Below are 22,321 nucleotides of genomic sequence, written 5' to 3'. Positions count from 1 at the left end.
AGATTATTCGCATTTTATATAATTTTTTGGTAGACTAATTGGTTGTGTTTCAGGAAATAATTACATCTATTTAATCCATTCTTATATCTACAAGTTCAGAGAGAATACTGGAAGGGGCCAAGGAGGTAGGAATAAAATAGCAGCAAGGTCTAATAGAGCTGATGAAAATAATCAGAATGCTTACAGACGTCCAACAATATAATTCTAGAATAGAAGGTCATTTTCCCTGGAATAATGAGATCTTGTAGGTTCACTCGGCCAGGATGGTTTGTGTTTGTTAAACGGGGAGACAGGATGCCAAAGTTCAGGTGAAGTTCTAGAGTTGAATGAGGATTTCTACCGGGTGGAGGGATGGGTGTAAAAACAGGAGGCAGTCACACAGTGCAGAACTCTGAGCTCCAACCCCCGCAGCCGGCCAAGGAGGTGTAATGGGTGGGCCGAGGCAGGGGCACTAGACTCAAGGAGGCAGAACGACGAGGACGAAGCGGCGCCGTCGACATCCGGGCGTTGCCCGGGGGCTGCGTCGACCCCGCGGAGGGCGCCGGGGGGGCGGGGCCGGCCGGCTCTGGGAGGGGCGGCTCGCGTCCTCCAGGCCAGCACGCGGCGGCGCCCCCTCCCCTCGCACCGCGGGCCTCCCCGCGCCGTGCACGCCCCCGTCCCGCGCCTCCGCCCCCTTGCTCGCTCGCTCCTTCCCGCCCTCCCCGCAGCGCCGGCCGCGCCGGCTTCCCCTCAGTCTCTCATGAATATTGAGCGGCCCCTGTTGTATTTCCCGAGCTCCATTGCGGAAGCCGAGGCTCGCCATATTGTGCGGCGGCGCCGGCGGCCGCGGCGGCTTGTACCTGAGTCTCGGCCTGGCCGCGGCCAGCGGCGTCCCGGGCTGGAGCAGGAGCCGGTGAGTGGGGCGGGCGGGGAGGCGAAGGGCGCGGGAACGGCGGGCCGAGACGCGCGTCGGCTTGGTCGGGCAGCGGGCGGCTGACGGCGGCCCGGGGGCCGGGGGTGTGTTGCCCGCGGGGGTGTGAGGGGAGATGGCGTCGTTGCCGCCCCCGGCCGCTCTCGGGGCGGGGATGGCGGGGGAGGCAGCTCCTCATTGTTCCCGTTTCTTCGAGGGTCTCGGCGGAGGTGGTGGGTCCGGTTTGCGGAGGACCCGGTAGGCGAAGCTCGGGGATTGGATTCCTTCCTTCGCTGGGAGCCCCTCACTCTCCGCTCCTCAGCGCGGAGGCCGGGGCTGCGGTGCGGCCCCTTCGTCTCCCGGGGCGGGGACCCCAGCCTCTCTGGGGGCCTCTCTTCGGAGGCCAGCGGCGTGGAATGTGGGGGTTTTCCTCCGGGCTTCCCCCTCGCTGCCGGGGGTATGTGTCTGCACCGTGGGGGTGGCGTAGGGGCGCTTTGTGCAAAATACCCCCTTTCCCCCGCGGTGCTGGAGTCGGGGTTCGGGTATGGAGGCGCTACTCGGCGTCGGGGTATCTTGTGGGCTTGCGGAGAGACCCCCTCACGGTTAAAACATTCCTGGAGTGCCGCCTGCCTGCCCGGGAGTATCTGTTGCTGCTTTCCAAAACCGCGAGGTTGCCCCGGAGGAGAGTCGTGGGGGGAGGGGGTGTTCTTGGTTTGTTTCTGATGGAAGCTTCGCGTTTCGAACCCTGTCGTAGACGCTGAGATGTTTGATACCGGGTGTCGCCAGGGAGCGGTAGTGCCGGTTGTCAGGATCTTTACCCTCCTATAGAAGTAGCCGCCTTGTTTCCTTCCGGAGATACTGTTAGTAAAAATTCGTCTTTCAAACTTCGAGATTCATTCCGATTATTTGCCCGTTAAGACCATAATGGCTTTATAGTCTTATCTCCTTCAAACCTTTTTGAGTATGTACTGCATGGCTGTCAGAAGTTTGAGAGAACGTGTGCCTTTAAGGGGTAAAATGGTTTGAAATTGATAGGTTTCCTTGAGGTGTGTGAAGAAATTTGTTTGCTATGAAAAGGATAGGTTTGCATTCAGTGTTTTGGTAATACGCATTACTTTTAAAAACTAAAAATAAGTGAGACACGGCTTTAGTGTTTTAGACTGAGAATTATGTTTAAAACTAACATATGAGTGATTTGCATTACATAATCTACTTTTGGTGAGTTCCAAGACGGTAAGCTGGAATACTTAGTGTAATTGGTAGATAATCTCCTTTCCCCACTTGTATTAGGGTATAATTGTTGAATTTTTTAATAACTTAGATTGATGTCAGATCCAGCTTCTTACAGTGAATATTTGACCCTTGATTTACAAAGAATTTAAATGGAAGCAATAAGACTTTTGGTTATTCCTTTTTCACCCTGAAACTTGTTTGTCACAGGCAACAGGTATCTTTAAAATCTTGATTGTACATTTAACGTGCTTTTTTGTAAAATAGTGGGTAGTTACATAAGACTCCATTTTCCAGAGATAGCACAGCAAATATGGCCCCTCACTTTTTCTGAGGTTTTGAGTGGTTTCCTTCAGGTACGCTTGTGGAATCCACATTTGAGTTTAATTATAGTAGGTGTGAGAGTGAAATGGAGAATTTTATGAAGGAAAACTGCCTCAGTAGGCTAGTCTGAGTATTTAAAAATATGCTGGTGGTCCTCAAATGTGCTACACAGAAAAATTTCAAATTAGAGCCATTAACATTATGTGAACAATGCAGACATTGAAAATACTGAGACATTCTGAGAATTTTGAGTTTCTCTCTGCCTGTATTGAATACCCAGACAGCTAGCTCCCAGGTTTTTGTGGACATAGGTACTGTGTACAGTAGGTCAGCAAACATCTTAGGAATTTCATTTTTCCATTACTGACCTTCAGTGTGTAGTGTCAGGTCTATCTCTTTAATCTGATTTATTCATGATTTGTGTTTATATTATGCGGTCTTTGGAGTAAAGGTGATGTATGTCTGATGAATAATATATGTTTTAGTGACAGTTTCTATACATTATCAAAGAAGCATAATTCCTTCCAGCAAGAGAAGTGAGTTAATATTAAAATGCACTTTATTAAAGTTATGGACACATTTTTAGTATGACTTAAAGTACCTCATAATTTTGTAGCAACTCATTTATTAAATCTGGAGAAACTAAATAATGCATCACAGTTTGCCATTTTTAAAAAAGGAAAAATACTGTGAAATTATGCACATTCTGCCCACATACAGATCTACACTTGATTAATTAGTGTTGTTTATTACATATGATGTGAAGACATTGTCCTTATACACCAGTTATTTAATTTCCTCATTTTTTTCCGTTTCTCTGAAATCTTAGTTATCGTAGTAACTTGTTGAATATTTATTTGCATCTGACTGAGTAGATCCCCCCTATAATTTGGGGGTACAAAGAGGTACAGTAATATTTGCCCTTTCCGTTCCCTCTCTGTAGGTCAAAGTATTCTTTTATCCCCACCCTGTAGTCTTCCACCTAATGTGTCAAATGGGTCCTTTGGTGTTTCTTGTTGTAAGGAATACATTTTGGTTGATTTTACATGGACATACTGACTGTGGTAATCGGACTCTTGGCACTTAAGTAGAAGCTGGTGTTAGTATGTTTGTAGCAGGAGGTGGGTAATGAATATAACTGACTTTATAGATGTAGATGGTAAGGGGGGGAGGTGGTCTGCTATCTAGTTTTATGCTCTGTGGAACTGGCCATGGACTTTTAAGTTTAAAATTCTTTTCACTTCTGTTTTGTTTTATAGATGTTAGGCACCTGAAGTGGACTCGTATAGTTTGTCTGGGCCTAGGCATACTCATGTTGAAAGCTCAGCAGCGATGTATGCGTGGCTAAAATCCGAGAAAGAGTGCTGTTGCTTGAATTTGCTTTCTCCCATTTCATTTAGAGATGGAGTAACAACATGTTTGCTACTTCTACATATCTGCCATTTTGTCATAATTGAAAAAAATAAGTACAATAATAAAACATTTTTGAAATTAACCTCAGGTTAAATTGTCTAATGACATTTTATTAAGTGAAGTAACAGACCATATGAAAACTTATCAAAGCATTTTGGTCATTTATTTTCAACAGATGTGTTGATTATGGACCCTCCTTCAAGGGAGATTTCTTTTTGTTTCCACTGTAGAGTTGTATTTTATGAAGAGGTTAGATTCTAAAGTCTATGCGTAAAATGAAAGTCACATGTGGTTAAAAAAAAAAAAAAAACAACAATGATGCTTGAAGATCCATAGGGAAGGGAGAATGCTGTACCAATACATTCAGCTCAGCTTTAGTATTTAGAACAGATTGCTGTTTCTTTTGTTGAACACTGGATAAAGTAGTTAGCTTGCCTTTAGGAGCCATGTTGAACAACAGCAAAAACATGTATTTATTTTTAAAAATATTTTACTTGTTTTTTAAGTAAACTCTGCCCAGTGTGGGGCTTGAACTCATGACCCTGAGATCAGGAGTTGCATGCTCCATTACTGGAGCCAGCCAGGTGCTCCCAAAATGTATTTATTTACTGTAAGAATCACATTCAGCATGGTATTATGCTTTTATGAGGAGAGGCTTTTGGGAGCTGAGACCTTTGAAGAACAGCAGATCAGCTCTACCATCTCACATTTTCCCTAGGATATGTGCTCTAGTAAAAGGTGATTGTGTGTGCTTGGAATAGCCTGCACTGTTTAAATATTTCTCATTTTCTCTCTTTTTTCTTTCCATGTTAGACAGTTTAAAATTTTTTTTAATGTTTATTTTTGTGAGAGAGAGAGAGAGAGAGAGAGAGAGAGACAGGGGGGGGGGGGGGGTTGCGGGGACACAGAATCCAAAGCAGGCTCCGGGTTCTGAGCTGTCAGCAAAGAGCCTGAGGCGGGGCTCGAACTCCTGAGCTGAGCTTTGAGATCATGACCTGAACTGAAGTCAGATGTTCAACTGACTGAGCCACCCAGGCACCCCTCCAAGTTGGATAGTTTAAATCACAAAAGATAACAATTTTTATGCTGCAGCTCTACAATTTTTTAAAAAAAGATTTTAAGTAATCTCTATGCCTACCTAACGTGGGGCTGGAACTCACAACCTGAGATCAAGAATCGCATGCTCTACCGACTGAGCCAACTAGGCGCCCCTCCCTCAACAAATTTAAAGGGTTTTAAGTTATCTATTATAGAATCTAGAACAGATTTTATCTCTTGGAATAACACCCAATTTTCTTTACTTTTCCCTTTCAGTGAAGCAGTAAGATCTCTCAAAGGAGAGCAGTTGGAATCACTATGTTTGACAATATATTAGTCCTGGGTAGAAAAAACAGACTTCAATAAGGATTTCAACAGAGGTGATGTAATATAGGGAGTTGGTTAGATGGTTGTAAGAGCAAAAGAGAACAGTACAATATAATTGATTTAAGAGCTCAGAAAGCAGATTCCATTGGTCTGGTTCTGAACCTTTGAGGAGGTCATCTTTGTTCAGCTGCTGATCAGGTTCTGGAAGTACCCAAAAGTACCCAAAGAAGCTGGAGTCTGGAATCAGTTGCTGCTGCCAGGAACTGAAAGGAAGTCCTCTTCCTGCTTTCCAGCCTCTTTTTACTACCTCCACTGTCAAAGCCTAACAGGGAGCTCCTTGGAAGAGCTGGCAGAAGAGTCCTGAGATACAGTTGTACAGTCCTAGCCTTGTCACCATAGAGCAGAGTCTAAAATGGTGGTTTTGGAGTTGAGAGACAATGAGTAAATGATCTGCACAGATTAGTTGTAGGTTAAAATACAGTAGTTTAAATAGGGAATCTTGTCCTTGCCTGTTCAAAAAAAAATGTGTTGGTTATCTTCTGTGTGCGAGACCCTATGCTAGGGATAGGGATAGAAAAACGAATTGAACAAGGTCTCGGTCATAGAGGAATTTACGGTCTAAGTGAGGATGACAAATAAACCATCTTACAGTGTGTTAAGTCCAATAACAGATGAGTGATGTGCTTTGGGAACCCAAAGGACGTTGCAACCTACTTGCCTCTTCTCTGCCTGGCTAAACTTAATGACTATTTTTATTTTGTATCTTGATCGAATCCAACTTCATTCTCTGCTGTGTTTAGCTCAACTCCTATGAAAGCTGTTTCTCTGAGATGCTTCAATTTTGTTATGTAATCATAATTATTAGTTAAGCGTATCTCTGTGCCTTATTGATTTAGGTTGTAAAGACCATTACTTTTTCTGCACTTTTAGCCTAGCCTAGTACTGTGAATATATAAGATGTTTGAGAAGTATTTATTTTTGCAGTGGATAATGGGAATTAAAATGTTCATTACTTTTGCAAACATTGTTCCTTCTTCCAAGGTCATTAGAAAATAGTTTACGTTGGGGTGCCTGGGTGGCTCAGTTGAGTGTCTGGCTCTTGATTTCGGCTCAGGTCATGACCTCCTGGTTCTTTGGTTCAAGCCCTGCATTGGGCTTCACGCTGAGAATGCGGAACCTGCTTGGGATTTCTTCTCTCCCTCTCTGTCTGCCTCTCCCTCCCTCTCTTTCAAAATAAATAAATAAACCTTAAAAAAGAAAATAGTTTAAGTAGTGTTGTTTGATTTTACAGATGTGAGAATTGAAAGTTTAAAATAATCGGTTAACTCAAACTGTATGGTACCAGCAGCTGATCTAGAAATATGACTGGGTTTTTTGTTCCAGAGCCAGAAATTTTGGCAGGGATTCATTTAGCGGCTAAGTAAAATCCTCTTCTACCTCTTTTATTATTATATAGCCTAATGTTCTGAAGTCTCACAGTTACTTCTGGGGGAAAGAAAAGACAGAAGCCCCTCATTTTATTTCCTAAAAATAAAAATATCATACAGTGTCTCTTTACACTGTTCTTTTTAATTATCCATTCTTTGTCTCTGTTTTTCCTATTCCCTGTATTGCTGACCACTACCTCTATTAGCTATTGTAAAACTTGCATATCTGTAGTATTTTCATTTTGACTTCTTTTTAGAAGAGTGTTCTGTTTGTTTCCACCATCATACTTACACTATTAACTTAAACCAACTTAAAATCAACTGATTCTTCACTTTTAGAAAGATGTATGCCTCCGTGCCAGTAATTGCATTAAACCCTCAATATTTACACTATTTGCTATATAGAGTCCAATTCAGTCTGGGACTGCTGTCTTGGAATCCAGCCAGATGTTTTATAGAAGGCTTTACTGTATTACAGAAGGGGTAGTGTTGTGTGTAGTGGAAAGAGCTTCAGAATTGAAGGCAGGAGTCTTGGTTTCTAGGTCTGGTTTCACTGTAAGCAAGATTATTGGCCTTTCTGTTTTCTATTTAAAAACAAAAAAATCCCACCCTTTTTGACCTCACAGGTTATTTGTAAAGACCCTAAGAGGTAGTGTAGGTAGAAGGTTTTGTAAACAGCAAAGAACTTTGTAAATATACGGGCTGTATGAAGAAAGACTGAGATGGATTGATCTCTTACATGGGTCCTGGTTATAGTTCTGTGCCTACTTTAAAAGGAGTTTTCATGTTTAAAAGTTGTCAGGGTGGAAATGGAAATGGGGTTTGGGAAAAGTTGTGGAAATCTTACAACCCTACTTTGCCCAAGTCTGGTTTACAATATAGTATTTCTATCACTTAAATAATTGTATCTTAAGGTTGACATTCCTCGTTAATTTCCTCACACCAGGGTTAAATATCTTGCTTATATCATTAGACAGTAGTACCCCAAATTTTACTTAAACATTAAGAACAAAACTACCACTCTGTAGATTGTTTAAATGACTAGGGCCTGGGGGAGTAGGGAAACCAATGTTATTACTATTTTGACTGGAAATTAACCTATTGTGATTTTGTTTTACTTCTATGTTACTTTATGATATCAATTACAGAAAATACCTGCTTTTAATATTACACTTAACAAAATTAGAAATTATATCTGTTGTTACTTTTAATGAACTTACTTAAAAATTTTAATTGATATATTTGTGAAGAAAACATGCCTCGTTGAATTAGTGGAAAGATGCTTTTTTTCTAGTTTTTAATTTTTATGAGGTAGTGTGTCCTCCAGGAATTGTTGTCTCATGTGACTCTGAAGTAATGGAATAGGATAAAGGCTCTCTAATAATGATAGTTGAGCATTGTCTAAAATATTTATAAAATATTAAGACTCCATTTCTTTGTCCTTAATTTTATTATAATTGATTATGTTTGTATTTAAACATAGGTCTCATTGCCAGTTTTGGTTAACCAGTATTTACTTACTAGTATAGCCTCCTGAAATATTTTTTTTCCCAGAAGTCTCCGTAACTTTTTGAAAGGTAATATTACAGCTATGTTTAATATAGATAACATGATTATTATGCCAATTTAATATATTCTGAAACTTTTTGGACAGTATGTTGCATAAATGGTTCAGAAGTGTATTTTTTAATTTTGGAAAATTAAGAAAAAAAATCATGCTTTCAGTGCTCAGTTTTAATTGCTTTTAAATTTTGATGTATTTCCTTTTGGAAGTAAATTTATTATTTTTTTTGTTTGTTTCTTTAAAACATAGTGTTAGTTGTATTTTATATATAGACCTGAGTTTATATGTGTTTTTTAAAGTTAACTTGATATCACAAACATTTTCTATGCCATACCAGTTTGGTAACATTTTTGAAAATGGCATAATACTTCAAGTGGATGTAAATAGTGGTTGGATCCTGAGGTTCCTTTTAGCTTTGTATTTACATTGTGGTAGGGAGGTCCAAAATTCACTGTGGCAGCCAGATGGAAGTGATTAACAAGCAATACCTATTGTCTCCATAAGTTTACCTTTGCAGGAACAAATCTATAATTGTCTTCAGTGGCAGTAGCTTGTTACAGTATAGCTGATAAAACTGAGAAGGATTTTGAGATAGCCTCTGGTTTTGAGATAGCCTCTGGTTTTTCTGTTTACGTTTTGGAATTCTTTTTTAGAGCAAGTGTTCTTGGTCTTCAGTCCTGGGATCTCTTAAGGGACCACGACTCTTCTGAGATTTGGGGCGTGTGTTCTTTTGTGTGGGATCTCCCCCGCTTCCCGCCTTCCCAGCCACCAAGTAAGAGTTCTTAACTTTGATCAGATTCTCAGTGGGGGTGTGGAGTCAAAAAAGTTAAGAACTGTACGTAGACTTAAAGGATTTTGTTAAAAAGTAGTAGAGGGAAAACTGAATGAAAAGTGCCTGCAAACAGTAGTATCTTGTATTGAATTAATGTCAGTTTTGTTTTTTGTTAATTGTTTAATAATATAAAATCACTTTCACTTAGTAGTGAATGATTTCACTACTTTAGCTACTTAAGTTTTTATTTTATTTTTTTAAGATTTTGTTTTTAAGTAATCTCCACACCCAACATGGGGCTTGATCTCACAATCCTGAGACCCAGTAAATAGTTGTGTGCTCTCCTGACAGAACTGGCCAGGCACCCAAAGTTTTTCTTTATTATGGTTATGGTTTTCTGTTTTTACCATTATTTGAAGAACTCCCATTAAGTTTGTCAGAGATGAGTTGCTAACAAGTAGTTTTTAAAAACTATTTTGATATATACATATTTAAATATATAGATTTTTATTTCTAATAAGGAACTCTGTCTTAATGGACATTTTACATATGTGTGTGTGTGCGCGTGTATTACATCTATATATCACCTAAAACATACTTGTTTTATAAAGAGGGTTAGATCTGGGGTGCCTGGGTGCCTCGGTCGGTTAAGTGTCTAACTTCTGCTCAGGTCATGATCTCGTCTGTGAGTTCCAGCCCTGTGTCGGGCTGTGTGCTGACACCTCAGAGCCTGAAGTGTATTCTGTGTCTCCCTCCCTTTGCCCCTTGCCTGTTTGGGCTCTCTCTCACGCACGTGTGTGCTGTCTCTGTCTCTGTCTCTCTCAAGTAAATATTTAAAAAAATTTTTTCTAAATAGGGTTAGATCTATATATTGACTAACTCAAAATCATACTGATTTCCAGTGTCTTTATGAGCTATGCCAAATTTTTGTTTGCTTCTTTCATGGACCTAAAGATTTTGCTAATCTTTGGATTTATCAGAGCTATATATAAAAACTTCTATCTTCAGAGTTTCTGGGTTTTTTAAATTTTTTTTTAGTGTTTATTTTATTTTTGAGAGAGAGAGAGAGAGAAAGAATGTGAGTGCAGGAGGGGCAGAGAGAGAGAGAGAGAGAGAGAGAGAGAGAGAGAATATCAAAGCAGGCTCTAGGCTCTGTGCTGACAGCACATGTTCCACCGATGTGAGGCTCGAACCCACCAACTGAACCGTGAAATCAGGACCTGAGCCGAAGTCAGACGCTTAACCGACTGAGCCACCTAGGTGCCCCAGAGTTTCTGATTTCTTTTTCATTCTTCTAAGACCCTGGGCTTTGATACCCCGGGAGCTGCTTTTTTCAATTTAAAACATTTTTGATGCTTTTTGATGCAAGTTGCAGAAACTAGGAGATAAGAAAGGCCAAAACAGAAGAAAGGTTAAAAATGTTTATCTTTTGGAATTGTTTCAAGAACCCCAAATGAAAATTGGGGTTTCCTGAGTCCCAGTCTGGCTGCTACTATGGAAAATATATAGGGACATAATTGTTTTTCTTCTCTTTCTGCAAGAGAAAATTTATGCTGTGTAGCAAAGGGATACCAGAAACATTCTTTACTCCTTTGTTCTTATCTGTTGTTGTCTTAAAACTGTTAAAATCTGTGCTTATTATTTTGGGAGTTGAAAAATGGAAACCCCCTCCGCAAACTCTTAAATAACTCTGTTACCTTCTAGAACATAACTTTTACATAACTGCAATTGTAGCACAGATGCAAATTAGTGGCTTCTGTTATCACTTTACCTTGCAGGTATTACTAGTCATTACATATCACATTAATAATTGTTATTTTTAATGGTTGAAGAAATTTCCTGATGTTGATGTTGCAAATGCCTCCCTGCTGTTGGTGATGGTATTGAAGTATTAACAGTAGTGTTTGGTATGGTGGTTAAGGGTGTGTGGCCTTCTTAGTCCAACAGACCTAGGTTTGAGTTTTGCCTTTGACATTTACTGTGAGACCTTTAAGTAAGTTGCTTGCTTGCTTGCTTATTTATGTATGTATTTATGTATTTATGTATGTATTTATTTATTTATATTTTGGCTCAATTTCCTTATTTCTTAGATGAGGAAAATAATAGTACCTACTCATAGGGTTGTTAGGAGTAAGCAACATTTCATGGAAAGTAGTAAACACTTAGTAAATGTTATCTGTTATTAATAACATTATTTCCTAGGACTGGGTAAAAGAATACAAATGTTGGGGCGCCTGGGTGGCTCAGTTGGTTAAGCGTCCAACTCTTGATTTCCTCTCAGGTCATGATTTTGCGGTTGTGAGATTGAGCCCTGTGTTGGGCTCTGCGCTGACTGTGGAGCCTGCTTGGGACTCTTTCTCCCTCTCTATTTGCCCCTCCCCGGCTCACGCTTGTTCTCTCTCAAAACAAAAACAAAAAAACACGTTTTTGTGTCTCTGGAAATGAATTGCCCTCACTGCTTTCTGAAAGGGTTATTCATTCCAGTTGCTGTTGAAAGAGAATGTGGTGGCATTGGCCTTCAGCTTTGTCTTACCTTTCTTAATCTAATCATTTTCTTTTGTCATTGTCTTACCACAAATTTAATTTTTCATCAGATATGCTCTGGCTGCAAACGTAGACCCTGTTGCTATATTTTCATAACACAAGAGTGTTGCTATGATTTCCTACACTGTTACCTGCTAAAGCTAATGTATGTGTTTTTTGGCACTTTTGCTTCTGGCAGGAATCTGCACTTAATGGACATTTCTCATCCCAGGAAAAGATAATGACCTTGGTTTACCACTTTTCAGTAGTTAACTTCTATTCTGGCATATGGGGCTTTGGACTAAAAAACTCCGTAGTTACTAGACTTTTTAGCTTTGTCATTAATGATAAACTTGTGTAAATTTTTAAGCATTGCTTTATGTTTTAGTTGTGTTTGACATCTCCCTCTCAAAAGTAGAGGTACTGATCTCTCTGTGCCGTTAAATCTGCAATGTTTTGGGGTGGCTGACCATGTATGCTGATGATACTGAGCAGCAGTCTACAGCCCAATAGTAACCTGGCTACTGCTACCATATCAGTATGGTCCCTTGTTTAGTTTCCTGTAATCTGGGGAGGGATGTGAAAGAAGTTGGTAACCTACCTTGTTCTACTTTAGGAACTTGATTTTTTCTGCTCTGCTCAGGAAATTATCAATGTCCTTTGTGTCTCTTGGTCTTAGGGTACTGGGAGAATGAAAAGTAGTCCCTCTCTAAGAATGTGGTTAGTTTGTGGTATGGAGTTGGTGTGTGTACAGGGCTGAGAGCTTAGATTATGCCAAAGTCTGAGGTCTAAATTGCTAATGAGTCAGTGGTTTGGCAGTAGGTCACTAGATTCGAGTAATTGGATGAAGCAGATTGGAAACCCCTTAGGCAAGCAGAGGTTGAGACTTTAGAAGAGTTATAAAATCTAGACTGGCAGATGAGAACCAGGAGGTGTAGCGTCAGTGTGAGGAATGTCTTGACAGAGGGACAGATAGTTAATAATTCAGGAAACCAACAAAAATGGAAGGTTTTGACCAAAAGTGGCAAAAAATAAATAGCACAAGAGAAAAAAAAAATCCCTCAGGTTTATAGTACCTTGGATACTAGTTTCAAAGAAAAATATATAGCTACATCATTGTTTAAAATATGTGTGCAAAGAGGCCAGATGGATGTGGAGAAGTAGGATATCAGCTATTTTTTTTAAGAGAAGGAAAAAAAGTGCAGATAGCCTTGGTTGTGACTTGGAATGCTAGATGTGTGAACAATATGCCTCTTTTGACCTGCTTTGAAAAGATGGGAGGAAACTGGTTATGATTGGTTGAAGTATTCAAGTTGAAAGAAGTTCTAAAGGTAGCGTGCCTTTGTAGCTTAAGAGGACAGTACTCCAGGAATTGTACTTGTTAAAGGACATTTAAGGAAGCTTTTTGATCTACAAAATATTAGGAGTTAAGAGGGCTCTTGATAATACTTTATTTGAATTCTTAAATTTACAAATAAGGAAACTGGATCCTCAGCTAAAGTGGGTAGCCCTAGTTTACCATTGGAGAATATTTGTAGAAAATTTATGGCTACTCTTATTTCAGTAACCAATATTCCTGTTATCAAATTGTCTCCACCTAGTGGCAACAAATATTTTGCAAAGCTGAGTATAAATATGGGAAAAACTACTAGGGGAAATTATTCATCACAGCTTTTGAGGAAAAGTTAGCCTTGGTGACAGTTGTAGTGCTTTTGCAAAGAGAAAGGAGGAGACAGTGTGCCTGATGATTACTTTCATATTCCATAACCTTATTAAGGAATTTGTAGATTCTGTATACCTTAGTTCGGCAGCACATTCATTGTTGACTGTAAGAAGTTAGTATGTTAAGCTTGTATTTTAGAATTTTCATATATACACATCGTATAAGCATATATGTATGTACCCACATTTATACATTTTTTGGTCCATTTTTTGTTATGAGTTCAAATGCTAGCATGGTAACTTCGTCAGTGGAAAAGAGATAAACTAAACAGTAAATGATGTTGCTAGTTAGTTACGTGGTGGCAGGGAAAGGAGTGTAGTTCCTGAGTTCTTAAATGTAAAAAATGAAACTCTGAAAATATTAGAAGAAAGTATGGGGGGGGGTGGGTTTTTTAAAATAATTTTATAGTATGGATTTAGAGTGTGGCTTAGGTTTCTAAAGAAGCCATAGAGGAAAAAATAAATATGTTAAAAAATAAATACGAAATAGAACCTATGGCCTTAAGAAGTCAAAGCAAAAAGACAGAAAAACAAATTGGGAAAAAATATTTAACTGTCATGGACAATGGGTCACTTAACAAAAAGACCAATTTCCTTAACAGAAAAAGGTTTTTTCAAATCAGCTTTAAGAAAAAGGAATAGAAATGGATGTGTAGTAAGTAACTGACAGACCAAAAAAAAAGACCAAGAAAGAAATGAAAAGATACTTAGCTTCACTCATGATTGAAGCCTTGCAGGTTAAAGCAGCAATGAAATATCATTTTCCTACCTATTAGATTGGATAGGCTTAAAAAAAAAATGTTAATCCTTAATTAGTAGAAGGGTAAATTGGTATAGCAATTTAGCAGTATTTGTCAGAACAGCAAAATTTACCTGCCTTTTAATGCAGTAGTTTCTACTTTTGTAATTTACTTAGGCAACTTCTTACCTAGGATAACTTTTTGTCAAAAGTAAAGTTAGGAAAACATACATGAAACCCATGAATGAATGAATGGTGAACCGCATCTTTTGGGGGGACAGTTTCAGGAACTTCTAGTAGTATTTTGAAATGCCATGGGTTTCTTAGGTCACTAAAAACGAATCTTTATCTAGAACAGCAAGTTTTCAACTGTGGCTGTACATAAAAACCACCTGGCTAACTTTCTAACAATAGAGCCCCAAGAGTTAATGATTCAATTGGCCTGAAATGGGACCTTGTACCAGAATTGTTTAAAAGCTCTCCAGTTGATAACCTATATTCAGCCAAATTTGAGAACTTCTCGAGGGGAAGACTTTTTCTTGTGGATGTGTTTTTCTTTTGGCAGAAGCCAAGACTCCACTGGGCAAGTAAACTGATGAACTTATTTTTTTTTTTCAATTTCTCTCTCTGCCCTTGGCTTCTCATGATAATATGGTTCAGCTGGTATGTTAGTTTCCTATTGTTGCTGTAACAATTTACCACAATAAAGGGGCTTTAAAACAACACAAGTTTATTACTTTACAGTTCTGACAGTCAGAAGTCCAAAATGGGTCATAAGAGATTAACATCAGGATGTTAGCAGGCCTGCATTTCTTCTGGAAGCCCTAGGGGAGAATTCATATCCTTTCCTTTGTAGCTTGTAGTGAGGCTGCCGACACTTCATGGCTCCTGAGTCCGTCTTCCATCTTCGGGCTAACAGTATAGCATTTTTGATTTTGCTCTTGACTACTATCCCTTTGTCCTTTATCACATTGCCTTCTCTCTTATAAGAACTCTTGTGATTATTATATTGGACCAAACTCAAATAATCCAGGATAGTATCCCCATCTCAGATTCTTAATTTAATCACACTGGGAAAGGCCTTTTTGTCATGTAAAGTAACGTAGCCACAAATTCTGGGCATTAGGCCGTGGGCATCTTTAGGCCCCATTATTCAGCGTACCACAGTTGGAGACTTAATTCAGAAGGCCACTAAAAATTTATAAATGGAATATTTTAGTGTATCTTAAGTTGGTATCATAGCCCAAAGTGTAAATTATTAGCTCTATATAATAAATTATGATTCCTGTTTATTATCCCTCAGGAACAATAACACAGTTTTTTTCTTTGTTGTTAGAAATGTAGGTTGGATAGGTTAGGCCGCATTGTCTCATTTTTACTGTAACAAGAATAGCTATCATATTCTTCACGGGATCCTGTGAAATAGGTACTTTATTTGAGCCCTGGCAGGATTTATACTTTGATTTTTGTCTTGTGTTCAAAGAATAGTTTATATAGCGGGGTTGAGGGACACAAATAGGTTTCTTCCTGTTGAGTAGTATTGCTGATGAGGTGTTTTGAACCAGATGCAGATAATTCATAATATTGATATGGTGGAATAATTTTGAATAGTACTCTTCTTATGCCTGTGAGTTCAGTTAACAAGCCCAGAGTTTTCTTTGATTCTTATTCCACTTTTCTTTTCATACTTCATGTTCTTTTCTCTTACAGTTTTGACTACTATAGGGTGAAATTTTCCACCACAACCTTTCGTGCTTCAGATGTGTTAACTCTTATGGATGACCTGTGTATACCTTATTGTATGCAACAGATCCAAAACCGAATTCAACTTTTCACCCCTTCCTAGAAAATGCATACCATTTCCTGTTTAAAAACATTTTAAAAACCTTTTTTATGTGGTAAAATACATATAATATAAAACTTATCATTTTTAATTGTGGAATCCAGTGGCATTAAGTATATTCACATTGTTGTGTAACCATCACCACTCTACATCTCCAGAACTTCTTCTTCATCCCAAACTGATACTCTATATTTAATAATACGAATTCTTCATTAGCTTCTCCCCCCAGCTCCTGGTAACCATTATTCTACTTTCTTCAAATTTGGCTATTCTGGTATTTCATGTAAGTGGAATCGTACTATCTTTGTCCCTTTGTGTTTGGCCTTTTTTTTTTTTTTTTTAACTTAGAATAATGTTTGAAAGTTTCATCCATGTGTAGTGTGCCTTAGAACTTCAGTCCATTTTGAAGCAGAATAATATTTCATTATACGTGTGTACTACATTTTGTTTACCCATTAACTACTGATGGGCATTTGAATTGTTTTCACCTTTTGGTTATTGTGAATAAATGTTAAGAATATGGGTGAACAGATATCTGTTTTAGTCCCTGCTTTCAATTCTTTCAGATATATACCTAGAATTGGAATTGCTGGATCATATGGTAATTCTGTGTTTTTTTTTTTTTTTTGAGGGACTTGCCATACTTTATTCAAAAATGGCTGTGTCATTTTACATTCCCACCAGCAATGCACTAAGGTTTGAGTTTTGCCATATCTTCACCAACACTTGTGATTTTCTGGTGTTTTTTATTTGTTTGTTTTTGTTTTTGATAATAGTCCTATAGCCATCCTAATGGGTGTGAAGTGTGATGTCTTGTGGTTTTGATTTGCATCTTTTTATTTTTAATGTTTATTTTTGAGAGAGAGAGAGAGAGAGAGAGAGAGAGAGCGCGCGTGTGCACAAGTGGAAGAGGGGCAGAGAGAGAGGGAGACACAGAATCTGAAGCAGGCTCCAGGCTCTGAGCTGTCTGTCAGCACAGAGCCCAATGCAGGGCTTGAACTCACGAACCATGAGATCATGACTTGAGCCAGTGTCACACTCTCAACTGACTGAGCTACCCACCCGCCCCTGATCTTTCTCATGATTAGTAATTTTGAACATTTTTTTTTCATGTGTCTATTGGTCATATGTGTATCTTCTCTGGAGAAATGTGTCTATGCAAGTCTTTACCCATTTTTTAATTAAAAATTTTTTTAAATATTAAAATTTTTTTTTATGTTTATTTGAGTGAGAGAAAAGGAGTATGAGCAAGGGAGTGCAGAGAGAGAGAGAGAGAGAGAGAGAGAGACAGACAGAATCCAAAGCAGGCTCCAGGCTCTGAGCTGTCAGCACAGAGCCTGATGGAGGGCTTGAACCTACAAACCATGAGACCAGGACCTGAGCTGAAGTCAGACATTTAACCGACTGAGCCACCCAGGCACCCCACTAATTTTTTTTCAACATAATACTTAATTTTATTTTTTTTTAATTTATATCCAAATTAGTTAGCATGTAGTGCAACTATGATTTCAGGAGTAGATTCCTTAATGCCCCTTACCCATTTAGCCCAACCCCCCTCCCACACCTCCTCCAGTAACCCTGTTTGTTCTCCATATTTATTAGTCTCTTATGCTTTGTCCCCCTCCCTGTTTTTATATTGTTTTTGTTTCCCTTCCCTTATGTTCATCTGTTTTGTCTCTTAAAGTCCTCGTATGAGTGAAGTCACATGGTATTTGTCTTTTTCTAACTAATTTCACTTAGCATAATACCCTCCAGTTCCATCCACGTAGTTGCAAATGGCAAGATTTCATTCTTTTTGATTGCCAAGTAATGCTCCATTGTATATATATATATATACCACATCTTCTTTATCCGTTCATCCATCGATGGACATTTGGGCTCTTTCCATACTTTGGCTGTTGTTGATAGTGCGGCTATAAACATTGGGGTGCATGTGTCCCTTCGAAACAGCACACCTGTATCACTTGGATAAATACCTAGTAGTGCAATTGCTGGGTCGTAGGGTAGGTCTATTTTTAATTTTTTGAGGAACCTCCATACTGTTTTCCAGAGTGGCTGCACCAACTTGGCATTCCCACCCACTCATTTTTTTTAATTGAGTTTTTTTGTTGTTGAGTTTTATTCTTCATATATTCTAGATATTAATCCTTTATCAGATACGTGATTTGCAAATATTTTCTCCCATTTTGTGGGTTGCCTTTTCACTTTCTTGATAGTGACCTTTGATGTACTAAAGATTTTAATTTTTTTTTTTTTTTTATGTAAGCTCTACACCTGACGTGGTTGGGGCTTGAACTCATGACCTCGAGATCAAGAGTTGCTTGCTTTATTGAGCCAGTCAGGTGCCCCTAAAAGGTTTTGATGTAATAAATCCAATTCATCAATTTTTCTTTTATTGCCTGTGCTTTTGGTGTCTTACTAGAAAAAATTGTTAAATTCAGTGCCCTGAAGAGTTTCCTTTATGCTTTCGTCTAAGAGTTTTATAGTTTCAGTTAACATTTAGATCTTTGATCTATTTTGAGTTAATTTTTGTAAATGGAAGAGGGCTATGGTCTAACCTCATTCTCTTGCATGTGGGGATACCCAGTTTTCCCAGTACTTTTTGTTGAAAAAACTGACCAAGAATAGTCTTGGCATTCTTGTCAAAATAATTTACCATGTAAGGAATTTTACTTCTGGGCCTTGTATTCTACTCCTTTGATTGGTCTATATGTCTGTCTTTGTACCAATACCAAGTTAGTTTGATTATTGTAGCTTTGTAGTAAATTTTGAAATCAGGAAGTAGGAGGCATCAAACTTGTTCTTTTTCAGGGTTATTCTGGCCTGTTTGGGGTTCCTTGAGATGCTATATGAATGTTACAATGGGTTTTTCCGTTTCTGGAAAAAAATCAGGATTTTGATAGGGATTACATTGAATCTGTAGATTGCTTTGTGTAGTACTGTCTGTCATCTTAACAATATTGAGTCTTTTGATCTGTGAACATGGGATGGGATATCTTCCCATTTACCTACGTCTTTAATTTCTTTCAGCAATGTTTTATTTTCAGTGTATAAATCTTTGCCTTCTTGGTTAGTTTGTTGTATTCTTTTTGATGCTTTTGTAAATGGAATTGTTTCCTTGATTTCCTTTTCAGACTGTTAGTGTATAGAAATGAAACTGGTTTTTGTGTGTTGATCCCCCCCCCCCCCCCCAGCAATTTTGCTGAATTCATTTAATCAGTTTAGTTTTAACTTTTTTGTGTGGAATCTTCAGGGTTCACTATATGTAAGATCATATCATATGTAAACAGATACTTTTTCTTTTCCAGTGTGGATGCCTTTTCTTTTTCATGCCTAATTGATCTGACTAGAACTTCCAATATAATGAACAGAAGTGTCAAAAATACCATTTCCTGTTTTGCTCACTTTTTTTTCTTTTTTGCATCAGCATCTAAACAGCCACAAGCTTGGAAGCTTGTGACTTTCTTCTCTCTCATGTCTTACACCCCATGTATTTTGCCTCCTAAGTATTTTGCAGCTCTGCCACTCCTAATTCATTCTTACTATTAACAGACTCACTATAGACATTTCTTACTTGGATTATTGCACTTGGATATAGCCCTTTAACTAGTATTCTTGCCTCCTGCAAGTCCACCCTCCGCTAGTACCAGAGTTGATCTGTCTCAGATGCAAATCTCACTTTGTCATTCAATTGTGGATTTTCCTGACACCTTTGCATGGCTTTTAGGCTTCCCTAATCTGGTCCACAGTTTAATTCTTTAGCTTTACTCTGTGCTACTCCCCACCTCTCTCTTTTCACTCATTTAATAGTGAACTACTTAGAATTTCCCAAATACACCATACTGACTTGTACCTTTGCTTATTATGATGGTCTTTCTGGATTGCTTTCCTTTCCTCAGTTGGTTAACTTCCATTTAACCTTGAAGTCTCTTTTTTCAAGGAGGGGTTTCTTTTCTCTGGGAAACTATTTCTGCTTTTCCATTTGACTGTTTTGTTTTGTGCTCTTATAACATTTACCAAATTATATTGAAAACATGTTCAGGGCCCACTAGCCAATAAACTCGGGGTGGGGGGTGGGGTCTCATTTCCTATCACATGGTAGTTCTCAAATGTTTCCTAAACTATTGAACTCATCTGTTTTTCTTTATGGGTCTATTAGCTTCTAATATGGATAGGCAGAGGGACAGAAGGAAAACAAGGCCGTTCCTGATGTAACTGATGTTGACTAATATTAGACCTTGATAGCTGCATTCTGAAGCCTGGGGAAAGACTTAATTAGGCCATTAAGAACCTTGAGGGAGTAGAGGTTGGGAAAAATGAAGGAGTAGTGTTAGAGGAGGTGAGATAGTGATGGGTGATAAGTATGGTAGGAGGGCACAGATCACATAAATAATCTAGATCTGCATTTTAATTGCTGTTTTAAAAATTCCTGAAACAGTTATTTTCCCTGTAACAATAACTCAGTTATGTAAGACTAGAAAACATTTGTTACCAATACTTATTGTTTGTTACCAATACTTGAAAACTTAAGATTGGATAATGAAGAGTTGGTTAATCATATTTGAAAGGTTCCTGCTCTGTGCTCCACAATATGTAAAAGATATAATCCAATTAGGAATTTATTATATTACGTTTTTAAATAAAGATGCTATTATTGTTACCAAAACTAATTTAGGTGAGTATTCCAGATGTTTAGCAGAATGGCATCTTTTTCAATAAGGAAGACTTTATGTCTTTAGAAGCTTGCAAAAATTAATGTCTTACAGCTGTAATTTTACATTAAACTGCTGCAAGTGGTTTTTATGAGGTGATACTGCAGGCAGTGTTGTGATGGCAATTAGGTTGCTTAGTCAGAATTTATTATTGCTGTCTGGTTTGTTTAGTCTTGAATAAATTTCTAAAAATCAAACACCTGTATCCGGTAAGCAAGCAGTATTCTAATTAAGGAACAAATAATTTGCTCATTTACGTATTGTATAATGTAAGAGGAAAACAAAAATGCTAAAGATTGAGAGAGTTAATTTGATGTGACCTTTATTTACTGCATGTTTAGAGGGGACAATAACCGTGTAAGAAAAAAGATGAATTTCTTGGTTTTAAAATAAAAAGTTTCTTGGTTTTGTTTTATAGTGTTTAGGGAAACAAATCTCAAATGAAAAGTGCTTCATAGGAAGATGGGATAATGGTTGTATTTTCTGATAATATATTTCTCAACTTAAAAAACAAATTAAGGAAACAAATTATAGAATAAAGACATAAATAAGTGTTGGCTGCAAGGAATTGGTTATACAGTTAAGCTTACTTTTGGTAAGTATGGTAGGCTGAAAAATGGGCCCCTAAAAGATGCCCACATTCTAATCCTTGGAATCTGTGATGTTATACTTTGGGGCAGGGGTGCATGCGCGCATGTGTGTGTGTAAGTCTTTGCAAATGTCATTAAATTAAAGGTCTTGATATGAAGAGAGTATCCTGGATTATCTGGGTGGGTTCTAAATGTCATCATAAAAGAGAGAGGCAGAGGGAGATAACATACCCAGAAGAGGAGGCAATGTGGCCACAAGCATAGGAATGCCAGCTGGAAGAAATAAGGAACAGGGTTTCCCATAAAACCTCTGGAAGAAGCACAGCCCTGCCAACACCTTAATTTTGTCCCAGTGAAAGTTTTGGCCTCCAGAACTGAAGGAGTGTGGTAGTTTGCTACAGAGTTACAGGAAACAAATACAGCAGTCATTTTTTCATCTGTTTTTTGTGGGTTTTTTTTTTTTAATGTTTATTCATTTTTGAGAGAGACAGCACGAGCGGAGGCTAGAGAGACAGAGACAGAGTCTGAAGCAGGAAGCAGGCTCCAGGCTCTGAGCTGTCAGCACAGAGCCCGATGTGGGGCTCAAACTCATGAACCTGTGAGATTATGCCCTGAGCTGACATCGGACGCTTAACCGACTGAGCCACCCAGGCGCCCCTACAGCAGTCATTTTTCAAAGTATAAATGGATATTTCTAAACAACCCCATTGACCTAAACTCATCTCCTTTTGGGGGTGTATATTTTATAGCTCATTCATATTGTCTTTAGTTCTATTACAGATACTCTTAGTAGACCAGGCAATTTTTATGACTAAAGCAACTGGTGAATATTTCTAGGCACAGGACTCTGAAGTTTTAGCTCAAAATATATTTAAAGCCCTCTTTTTTTTTTTTTTTTTTTTTTTGGAAAATTGTTTTATCCAGTCTGGAAGCTCCCTTGTGGTTGCTCTGTTATAGCTATACTTTGGTAAGAGTACAGTTTAGACTCCTAAAATTTTACACCACAACATCAGCCTTTATGCCTGCCAATTTGCTATTTAATATGAATTCTTCTTTCAGCCATACTATAGAAAATGTACATGTGAGGCTCTTGTTGAGAATTAAGTTACGAGTTCACTGTGACCCAGAATGGTGCTGGGGTCGGGCGGGGGGGGGGGTCTCACTTAAGATTTTGGTGTATTGGGAATCTGACCAAAGGATAATGGCCA

General features: G+C 38.5%; 1 protein-coding gene across 5 annotated transcripts in view; it reads left to right on the top strand.

The window, feature by feature from the left end:
• The first annotated feature begins 247 nt into the window (after nucleotides 1-247).
• The window catches only part of RNF2 (ring finger protein 2), a 46,538-nt gene continuing 24,464 nt past the window's right edge, over nucleotides 248-22,321 (top strand). The window contains exon 1 of one of the 5 annotated variants that reach the window (XM_049634082.1): nucleotides 248-308. The gene's annotated coding sequence lies outside the window, so the exon portion shown is untranslated. Of the gene's footprint in view, nucleotides 309-802; nucleotides 893-1,160; nucleotides 1,851-8,482; nucleotides 8,985-22,321 lie in introns of those variants that run through there. The other 4 variants (XM_049634081.1, XM_049634083.1, XM_049634079.1 and 1 more) reach the window with 4 other exon arrangements.

The sequence above is a fragment of the Panthera uncia genome, chromosome F1, assembly GCF_023721935.1.
Source record: "Panthera uncia isolate 11264 chromosome F1, Puncia_PCG_1.0, whole genome shotgun sequence".
NCBI lineage: Eukaryota > Metazoa > Chordata > Mammalia > Carnivora > Felidae > Panthera > Panthera uncia.
Note: the sequence above shows the minus strand (reverse complement) of the source record. Positions and strands in the feature narration are given on the sequence as shown.